Source organism: Silene latifolia, chromosome 1 (genome assembly GCF_048544455.1).
Source record: "Silene latifolia isolate original U9 population chromosome 1, ASM4854445v1, whole genome shotgun sequence".
Classification (NCBI taxonomy): Eukaryota; Viridiplantae; Streptophyta; class Magnoliopsida; order Caryophyllales; family Caryophyllaceae; genus Silene; species Silene latifolia.
This window is the reverse complement of record NC_133526.1, coordinates 135,571,437-135,582,749: the sequence shown is the minus strand read 5'-3', so window position 1 is coordinate 135,582,749 and position 11,313 is coordinate 135,571,437. Positions and strand designations below refer to the sequence as shown.

At 37.1% G+C, this 11,313-nt stretch overlaps 1 non-coding gene across 1 annotated transcript; it reads right to left on the bottom strand.

Annotated features, from left to right (window-relative positions):
• Positions 1–3,708: 3,708 nt before the first annotated feature.
• LOC141620335 (small nucleolar RNA R71) lies at positions 3,709–3,815 on the bottom strand. Its single transcript, XR_012531938.1, has one exon. It is a non-coding gene; the product is annotated as a small nucleolar RNA R71 (small nucleolar RNA).
• Positions 3,816–11,313: the final 7,498 nt, after the last annotated feature.

Here is an 11,313-nt window from a genome sequence, read left to right as displayed (position 1 = left end):
GAACTTTGAAGTATATACCGATGCTTCAAAGAATGGTCTGGGTTGTGTTTTGCTACAGGAAGGGAAAGTTATAGCTTATGCTTCGAGACAGCTAAAGCCATATGAGGAGAACTACCCTACTCATGATTTGGAACTGGGTGCAGTTGTTTTTGCTCTTAAGATTTGGAGGCACTACCTTTACGGGGCAACCTTTAAGGTGTTTTCAGATCATAGAGTCTGAAGTATATCTACACTCAGAGGGAGCTTAATATGCGACAGAGACAATGGATGGAGCTGATCGGGGACTACGATATGGAGATCATCTATCACGAGGGTAAGGCTAATGTTGTTGCAGATGCTATGAGTAGGAAGAGCATTCATTCGCTATGTACTGCTATGTCTTTGCTGAAGATGAGGTATGAGATGTCCAAGATGGGGATCTTTATGATAAGGAAAGGGGAAGCCATCGGAGATTTGACGATCGAGGTGGATTTGTATGAGAACATCAAAATTAAGTAAGAGCTTGATCCTAAGATTCAAGCGTGGAAGTCTAGAGTGGAAAGCGGCACAGTTTCCAGGTTTCTATCCACACAGACGGGAGTGTTCGTTTTGATTGGAGATGGTGTGTTCCTGATGATACATATTTGAGGAGAGTGATTCTGACAGAGGCTCATTGCACTCCTTATTCGGTTCAGCCAGGTGGTGATAAGCTGTATAAAGACCTTAAGAAGACTTTCTGGTGGCCAAACATGAAGAGAGATGTAGCTGAGTTCGTGGCTTGGTGTTTGACCTGTCAGAGGGTCAAGGGTGAGCAGCGGAGACCACAAGGTAAGATTCAATCCTTGGAGGTACCTGAGTTGAAGTGGCAGTCGATCTCTATGGACTTTGTTATGGGGTTACCTAGGTCACATCAAGGTAATAACAGATCTGGGTGATTGTTGATCGGTTAACAAAGTCAGCTCATTTTGTTCCTATGAAGGATACCTGGTCCAAGATGCAGCTGGGCTTGGGTTATAGAAGACATGTGGTTCGGTTACATGGTATACGTTAGTATTTGATCGTGATGCGAGGTTTATATCCATGTTTTAGCAAGAACTGCAGGATTTGATGGGTACTACCTTGAAGATGAGCACCGCTTTTCATCCTGCAACTGATGGTCAGACAGAGAGGACTATCAAGACCCTGGAGGACATGTTGAGAGCATGTGCCATGGATTTTGGGGGAAGCTGGGAGGACAAGCTTGATCTGATCGAGTTTTCGTACAACAACAGTTACCATACTAGTATTGGGATGGCTGATGTGACCAATATTTGAGCATATTTAGACCCCGAATTAGCCTCGTTCCTATGCTTTTTAGTGCATAATTTGGTCATTTACTATCTTTAGTCCTTTGTTTTGCATATTCTTTTTCCTTGGTAGGAGAGGAGTGCAAACCTTGCATTTTCATGGCAAAATGGAGCTAAATTGATCGAATCTAATGACCAAGCATCAAAGTGAAGACAAGACTAGAAGGCCTATGTAAATAATGTAGTAGATGGGCAATGATGAAGAAGATCCTTGCATCTCCGACAAGATCCTTGAGGATTATTGGAAGAAGAAAAGAAGAAAAGAGGAAGAAGCTTGCTGGACTACAATCCGCCCGTCGCAGCCTCGAGACGCTCGTCTAAGACCTCCACAATCCGAGCGTCCCACCACCATGTCCTCTCGTCCAAGACCTCCACAATCCGCTCGTCCCGACCCCTTGGCCGCTCGGATTCCTGCCCAGTACAACACGTCTCTTCCTAGTTCCACTCGGGATGCGCATATTTCTGAAAGACTAGCAAAAAGGAGACTAGCATCTTCTTTCGAGAGGAGCATTTCCTCAACTTTTCTTAAGGGTCTTAATCGTCATTTAAGCCCTTAGTAACCATAATTTATGTGTCTAATCCTCACTATAAATACCCCATTGTACTAATTAGATTATCATCAATCCTTAATATTATTTATGTTCTTCCTAATCTCATTTTAATCTTGTAATCAACTTTTAATTAAGCATTAATACAAATCTCATTTCCTTAATTTCTCTATTGTTCATCATTTATTTTTGGTAATTGAAAATTATTTGGGTATTATTGGGAGATTGACAACCTTCCATCAATCATCAAGTACATCTATTATTCTTTGCTTATTATTTTGAAATCATCATTAGGTATAATTCTCTTTACCCTTATTTTAATTATTGTTAATCATTTCCATTCATTCATCATGTTTTGCTTTGTTAATATGATTGACAACCTTTCTAGCAAGTTAAACTTGATAATGAGTGAGTAGTTTCCTTAGCTAGGGTTAATGGGGAATTAGGGGAAACCAACATGGGGGATGATTCATGCTTAATCTAATATGTTCACATAATTTATTTGCTTGCTTGTTGTGATCTCAACTTATGCACATGTTATGTTTGATGAAATGCGAGCCTATGAATCCTTGCATTTTTTACCCATCACTTACATTTTCAATGAGACTTGTAAGACATAAACCAACTCGAGTCTCATTAGACCATGCATATAGTTGAGTAGGGAGGATTAAGTCGACTTGTAGGTGTTTTGCAATCTAATCGATTCGGCTACGGGACCCAAACCTTATTAGGATTGTAAGATATAAACCAACTCAATCCTATCACGACAATAATTGCTTGCTTATAATTTGAGAATATGTTTGTATGATCAATTCCCATGAATCCCCTATGAACCCATGACACCCTAGTGCTTTTAATCAATTGTTTACATCTCTTTTTAATCATCTTGCTTTTTTATTTACATTGTTATTTAGTTTAGTGATCTTCTTATCTCAACCCAAATTGTGACACCTTTAGACACCACTACTTGCAATTGAAAATCCTACATCAATACCCGTCCCTTGGGATCCGACCTTTACTTACCTCTTTACTAATAGTAGAGTAGTTTGTGAAGTTATAAATATTGTTTTGGTCTAGGTATTCCTAACGACAAGTAACCGAAAACGTTAGTCCGACCAAAAATGGCGCCGTTGCAGGGGACGTTGTAACTTGATTTGATTTTCTTTGATTGTTCTTAGTTGTGTCTTTCTTTGCCTTGGGGAAGTAAAACTTCTCAAGGTTTGTTCTAATTGTTTTCAAGTTGTTTGATATTTTGCATGTCTAGAAGATCACAAGGTAACTTGTTAGCCATTGATCACGAAATTGAAAGAACTTTGACAACCAATAGAAGACTTTCTAGAAATACTTTGAGAGGTATTGGTGAGATTGTGGATATTCAACCAAACAATATTGAGTTCATCAACCCTTTTGCAAGAGAAGGAGAGGAGAACCCAACACAAAACCCACCACAAAATCAACCCACAATGCCTAAATTTTCATCACATTCCGTACCAACCGAGGAGAACCTACCCAATGGTACTCCCACACCACAACACTTGACCGGAAATTTCATTGCAAAATCCGCTTTTATCCAATTAGTCGAAAGAAGCCAATTTGGGGGGATGCCTAGTGAAGACCCTCATTCTCACATGGAGACTTTTTGTGACTATTGTGATGCGATTTCACAAACCGGAGTGACTCAAGACCAAATTCGATGGGTCTTATTTCCTTTTTCTTTGATTGGTACCGTGAAACAATGGTTAAAGAGCCTTGATAAGGCTACTCTTGGTATTGACTCTTGGGAGAAATTGGCTCTTGCTTTATACAAAAAGTTCTACCCTCCGGAAAAGACTAACATGTTAAGAGCCCAAATCAAGGGGTTTAAACAAAGGGACGAAGAATCTTTGTATGAAGCTTGGGAGCGATTTAAAGGAACTTGTCGCTCATGTCCTCATCATGGACTTAGCGGGTGGTTCTTGGTACAACAATTTTGGAATGGTCTTTATGAAGACTCCCGAAACATTCTCAATATGGGATCAAATGGTATGTTCACCGAAGTTGACGATAATCAAACATGGAACAAGATTGAGGAAATGGCGGTCCATAACTCACAATGTCGTAGACCTCGGAAGGCTACTAGAGGAGGAAAGCATGAAGTGGACTCTATTACTCAATTGGGTGCTCAACTTAGTGCCCATATTGATACCATTAATTTGAAGTTTGAGAAGGATATGGCTAAACTTGAAGAAGCCTCAAAATCACCAAAGCAACATGTTAATGCCATGGTGGCATCTTCATCAATTCCAAGTGGAATATGTGAGAGTTCTGGAACTTTGGTACATGACCAAAGTGAATGTAGGGGAACAAGTGAGCATGTGAATGCTTTTAAAGCCTACAAGAGTGGTACCCCTTATTCCAACTATTACAATGAAAACACCAAATTCCATCCAAATTTCTCATACAAAAGCCAAAATGTTCAAAACCCTCAACCAACATACATCCCACCTCCAATGAGAAACCAAAATCAAAGACCCTTTACAACCAAAACCATGGTTTCCAAAATCAAACTCCATACACTCAATCAAATGACCAAGGTTTTGATGTTCAAAAAGCAGTCCTCCAAATGCAAAAGAACCAACAAGAGTTTTTCACTCAAATGCAAAAGGATAGCCAAGTAAAAGACATCACCATTAAGAACATACTAGCTCACACAAAGATGTTGGAGACCCAAATGTCTCAATTAGCATCTTCAAGTTCACAAAAACAAAAGGGGAAATTACCACCTCAAGGTATTCCCTAAGATAAGAATCGGTGAGTGCCATCCATTTGAGGAGTGGTACAAGGTATGAAGGGCCGAAGAAACCCGTTGATGAAGATGTTGTGAATGCTAGTGACAAGGAAAGAGTTGTTGAAAACTCTAAAGAAGAAGAACCCACCATTCAAGAAGTTTCAAAAAAGGATGAAGAGAAGGCCAAAGAAAAGAAGCCTATTGTGATTAGACTTCCATTCCCGAGTCGTCAAGCTAAGCCTAAGTTTGATGACCAACTTGGAAAATTCATGGAGATTGTGAAGAATTTAGATTTCTCAATTCCATTTACGGAATTGATCAATCACGTTCCGGCCTATGCAAAGTATATGAAAGCTATCCTTACAAAGAAGAAATCAATCCGGAAGCTTGAGACTATTGCTTTTACTAAAGTAAGTAGTGCTATTCTTCAAGGAAGTTCACCTCCAAAGCTCAAGGATCCGGGAAGTTTCTTCATTCCATGCATTATTGGTGACACTACAATCAACAAAGCTTTATGTGACCTTGGGGCAAGCGTTAGTGTCATGCCATATTCGGTAAGAAAGAGGCTAGGAATGGGAGAACTCAAATGCACCAACATCACGCTTCAAATGGCGGATAGATCAACAAAGACACCTTTAGGGGTATGGGAATATGTTCCCGTAAGAATTGGAAAATTCTTCATCCCGGTGGATTTTGTTATTGTTGACATGGAAGAAGACTCCAACATTCCTATTATGTTAGGAAGACCTTTCTTGCACACCGCGGAAGCGGTGATCGATGTAAAGCATGGAGAACTCACCCTTGAAGTGGGAGATGAAACCATCACTTTCAATATTGACAAGACTATGAGAGCTCCCCGATTGCATGAGCCATATTTTATGGTTGATCACTATAGCCGGAAAGATGATAGGAAGAAGTTGGAATTTCAATGGAAAAAGAAAGTGAATGATGCTTCATCAAAAGAGCAAGGAAATTGTAATATTGAGCGCTTGAAAAGCTCACCCATGACAAGTGAAGAAGAAGGCCTCATTGGCCAAGACAAGAAAGAAGGAGAATTTTCCTCATCAACTCAAGACAAAAATCAAGTAGACGAAGTATGCGGTCTTTGGGATGATGAGTTTGAAGGGAAATTCAATCCCTATATTGGTAATGCTATGACACAAGACCATCATGGAGAACAACAAGTGCAAAGGCCTATTGAGGATCTTTATCATGATAATGAGCAAGCTTTCGACTACTTCTTCAAGGTGTTGAGTAACATCAACAACACCTTGAACATGCCCCCTTGACATCTCATTATTGGATGAGAGTTTGTTGGAGCCCTCCCTAAACCACCATTTATAAATATTCTAACTCCCTAACTTGCATTTAAATTATTGTATTGCATTTTTGTCATTTTTGGATTTACATTTTTATGCCTTGATCTAGATTTTCATCATTTTGAGAGAAGTGAGGGAGGGACTTATGAGTTTATTGATGTGTAGTGCTTTGCCTTAGTGTGGGGATAGCAATTGCCTAGGCTATTCATGCCTTTATAGTGTCCCTACAATGAAGAACACAAGAATTGAAGAATGAAATGACACGGGTTACGAAGCACCCACGGATGGACCTGAATCCGTGTGGTCGAGGAAGAATCCGAGCGGCCCGAGGGATAATCCGCTCGTCTTGAAAGAACCCGAGCGTCCAAGGCATAAGACGCTCGTCTTATGAAGCTGCAGAAAATATTTTTGGGTCTGACTGTGAATCCGAGCGTCCCAGCAAGGAATCCGCTCGTCTCAGTCAGGACGGTCGTCCAAGAGGAAAGACGCTCCTCTTTTTACTGCTAAAATTTGAGATTTTTCACTTAAAGGAATCCGAGCGTCCTAAGCCAAAGACGCTCGTCTCAGCTCAGGAATCCGCTCATCCTTCCTGCAAACCGCTCGTCCCATGCGTCTTTTTCTGAACCCAGAAATTGAAGAATCTGAGTGTCTCGATACTGAAGTCGCTCGTCTCCCTTTGCATTTCAAAAACCAACGGGTCTTTTAAACCCTCCTTTCCCATTCATTTTCATTATTTCAAAACACACACACTACCCAAAACCCCAAAACCCACATCCTCTCCATCAACAAAAACCAATTTTCTCAACCAAAATCAACCACATCAAATCCAAACTTCATCAAAACAAAAATTAATCACTCCTTTAGCAACAACAAGTGATTCAAACACCAAAATCTTCAAGTTTTGAGTCGATTTTTAGGATACAAGACAACCTTCATCTATCCTAAATCGATTTGGGCATTACTAGAAATTGAAGATTTCAAGCTTTCATTGGTGTTACTAAGCAAAGCAGTATGGCAAGAACAAAAGGTGGAAGCAAGGCACCCCAAAAGAAGATACTTTCTAAGAGGCAACAAGCTCTTCAAGACAAACAAGCATCAAAGGCATTGGTAGTTCATAATGCAAGGTTGGAGATTCAAGAACAAGGTCCTCCTATGGAAGCTACTACTTCTACCACTCCGGTCATTGAACAATTAGCCGATTATCCAAAGGTAATTTTCACTTTCGACTCCCATAGGAAGAAATTTATTCTCTTTGGTAAGAAAACCATCATGCCTACTAAGTTCATTTGTGAAGATGCATTGTCAAAATTGGGTGTTCTTGAGCAAACTAAGACCTTTTTCGAGTCTATGGGGTTGAGTAAATTGTTTGCAATGCAAGAATTGACATAATCCTCCCTCACCTTAGAGTTTTTGAGCTCTTTGAAAGTCACAAAGATGGAGACCCGAACCATTATTGAGTTTCGTCTTGAAAATATTGATAGATGCTTATCTTATGACGAAATGGGTAAGATATTTGGCCTTAGTGATAATGCGAATTTTACAAAGAATCCTACCAAGTATAACCCCGCTCCTGTTTGGATGGCCATTTCGAAAAAAAAAATTGTATCTTATCATGATTGTCGTGCTCTCTTATTCCATCATCCGGGCATTAGAGTATGGCATAAGGTCATTGGGAATACTTTGATAGCTAGGAAAGCCACAAATCATCTTACCAAACTTGATTTTATTCTTCTTGAGTCGGCTTTGAACATTGGGAGAGAGTTTACCAAGCCATACAATGCTTTACGACTTTTGATTGATCGACGGCTTACTGTTGATGATTGTGGCAAAGAAGGCACGGCCTTTATTACCAATGGAAGATTAATTACCTATTTGGCTAAGCATTTTAACCGGGATTTCAACAAGAATAACACTTATACATCGGTAAAAGGAGGCCATCTTATCGACTTCCCACCATGATTCTAAAGTTCAAATGGGCCAAGAATGATACTCTTGATAACAAATTTGGGTGGTTGACGAATGAAGCTAAATCCTTCACATTGCCTAGCAAGATTTGCCGCTTGAATGTTCATAGACCGAATTACCTTCTCCCACTCTCCGAAGAGACCGAATACATCATTCAACACCAAGGGGAAGAAGTTGCCAATCCCTCCTCCTCCATTATCACCCCACCTTATCCATTTGAATACCACGAGTTCAACCCCGAAAATGCCAAAGCGGGAAATGATTACTTGACTCTACTAATGAAGGAAATGCATAAACAAGCTTACAATGATAGAGTTGATGCTTACAAGGCCCAATATCCACCCCTCCTACATCTTGCTAGGCAAGTACTTCTCGATCCATCTTGTCCCTTGTTGGAGCTTGTGTCCTCCACAAATTAGTGTGATAACATTTATAAGTCTCTTATAGGTTCACAAGGGTATACTTCGTATTTTATCAGTTGATTAACGATTACTTAATAACGGTTGGCTTGCTAGAAAGTTTGACGTTATTATCATACTGATGGCGGTGATCAACTGGTCCCTAAAAGTCACACCTAAAGGATGTGTTTTAGAGATGTGGTTATGGAAATGTAATCACATTGATGCCTTATATGACTAAACAGTTAGTCAATGTGTTGATGAGATGATTATTTAATGCCGATTAAATAATATTAGCTGAGACGAATTAACTGTCAATTCGTAAATTAAATATAATATGTTATATTTAATAAATGTATATAATGTTAGCTTAAACGAATTAAGATGTTAATTCGTAATTAAATGTAACTAGTTATATTTAATTAGAAAATTATAAATATGCGATATTTATAGTTAATGTATATTATATTGTCATAATATATGTTGACGGACTGGTATTGATAAATCGACTGCAAGCTGTTATAAGTGGACTTATTAATACATGTCGATATATATATGATAATTGAAAAATAATACAAATTATATACAATATAACAACAACCAAAATAAGAAGATTATATCCTCATTTGGTGGTTGTGGGTCTCGGTCAAACCGAGTAAAGGAAGGAAGAATTATCTCCCTTTTATTCTCTTATTTTTCGGTTAATATAAGAGAGAAAGGGGATTCATTTCTAACCTAATTCTAACCTAGCCTCCTCTCATCAAAGAAAAACACAAAACCCTAAAATTTTACAGAAAATTGGGATTGATTCTAGCAAGAAGCAAAGGGCATATCTCATATCATCTTGGGTGCAACTGATAAGTGAATATCATTGCGATATTGTTCTTAGGCCGATTTTGCTAGGACCGAAGGTTGTTTATTCATTCTCTACTTTTGTTTATGTAATTAATTTTATGACTCGTAATCATCTTTATAAATTCGTTATAATCCTTAATTATAAGGGAAATATACAGATAATTTCCCACAAGTGGTATCAGAGCCAAGGCCACGAATTTTATTTATTGATGATTTTCATAAATGATGTAAAAAAAATTGGTTTCGAAAAAAGTTAGGGTTTTGGCTGTCAAAAATTTTAGCCGTGAAAATTTTTTTTTTCGTTTCAGACGAAATTTTTTTTTCGTTTTTGATATTTTGATTTCCATTTTGATTCATACATATTGTTGTTTTAATCAGTTAAGATGATAATATGATAATTTGTAGATGTTTGATTTAATGAAGATTAAATTATAATGGAAATGGAAATCGTCTAGTTGTTGATGATAAATTGTTTTTTTTGCTATATGTTTTTGGCATAAATGGTTCTAAATTGTTGTTTAGAATCATGTTTCATAAATTTACATGTTTAAATTATAAGGTGAATATGCCAATCTTGTTAATAGCAACAATAAACGATTTTTTTCATCAATATCATGTTTTTTGCAATTTAGGGCATAATGCCGAATTGAAAAGAAACTTTTAGGGTTGTTTTCGTTTTTTTTTTTTCAGCCGAGATAAGAAAGAAAAAAAAAATTCTGTTTTTGTTACTGTTCACGTTGGGCAGAATTAATAAAAAAAAAAAAATTGTTTTTTTCCTTTCGGTTTTTGCAGAAAAACCGAGAAAAGCTTTTTTTTTTGGGGCTGTTTCGGTTTTTGCCGAGAAAAATTTTAAAGAAAATTTTATTTTGTTTTTGTCCAATAATTATAATTATACATTACTTTTATAATGTATGATTGTATGTTTTTGAAACAGTTCAAAAATTTTAGATACCTTATTATTTTAAAGAAGTTTAAAATAATGTTGGATTAAATTCATATTACATGTTTAATGTGAATTAAGATTAAAATTATTGTGATTAATTGAGGAATTGTCACTTAATTTGATCATTTAAATAGGTGGTTTGGGTAAAATTAATCTACATAATTAAAGAATTATGTCTTGCATGTTTAATTTTTTTTAGTTGATGCTTTTGTTTTGTTGAATGAATCGTTGAATGGATTTATTTACGTATTTTTGCAATCGGTTGTAATTTGTAATACCTAGTGTGGCCTTAGTCAAGTTATGTTTTCGTAATGATGGAAACATAATTTTTAATGTAATTTGAGATCTCGTATCTCCGTTTGGTTTTCCTTATTTATTACGGTTTTGAAATTAGAATGTAAATAGGTTTATTATGTAATTTTAAATTGTAATTTTGAGAAGACTAAAGATGGAGATTGGAGCTCACTCCCGCTACATGGATCAAGATGGAACATCAAGACAAGCTTCTCGGGTCCAAGGATGGATTCCAAAGTTGTATTTATGTTCATTTTGATAGATAGGCCACACTAGGACTTTATTTTGTTTTACATTTTACCGTTCTTATTGCTTTTCATTCACATGATAGTTAGTGCATCATTTTCCGCCTAAAACCAAACCACCTACTAAAATGCATGAAAATTGACTCATATAGATTGTATGTTAGTTTTCATAGACATACATATGTCACACAGTTTAAGCCATCACCTTAGTTTATTCATTCACGCATGCTAGATATTAGTTCACTTAAAATGAATTAAAATAAAGTTGATGGGATCTTCCTCTAAAACGGAAATTGAGATTAGTCTCTATAAGGGCAAACAACTATGAATCCCTTCTTCGTCAGTAGGTATAATATGACCTCTTCTACGTTGGGTAAGTAGTTTGTGTTGACTTAGTTTATCTCAACATTATAGTCCGAAGAGTTTCTCGTGATTATGATGGACTAAAGATAGAATTTACAGAAATTTATCGACCAAGAATTCTAACAGTAGAATTAGCCAAAAGGTTGGCTTATCAATTTACAGATAATTGTGTCTTGGGATCATTTATATAATTCTTGAGGGAGGTCAATTGTATAAATGCATGAGTCTTCGCTTATAACAGTTTTGCATTAAGACTTAAAATAAAAACGATGCATATGCTTATTATTTTAT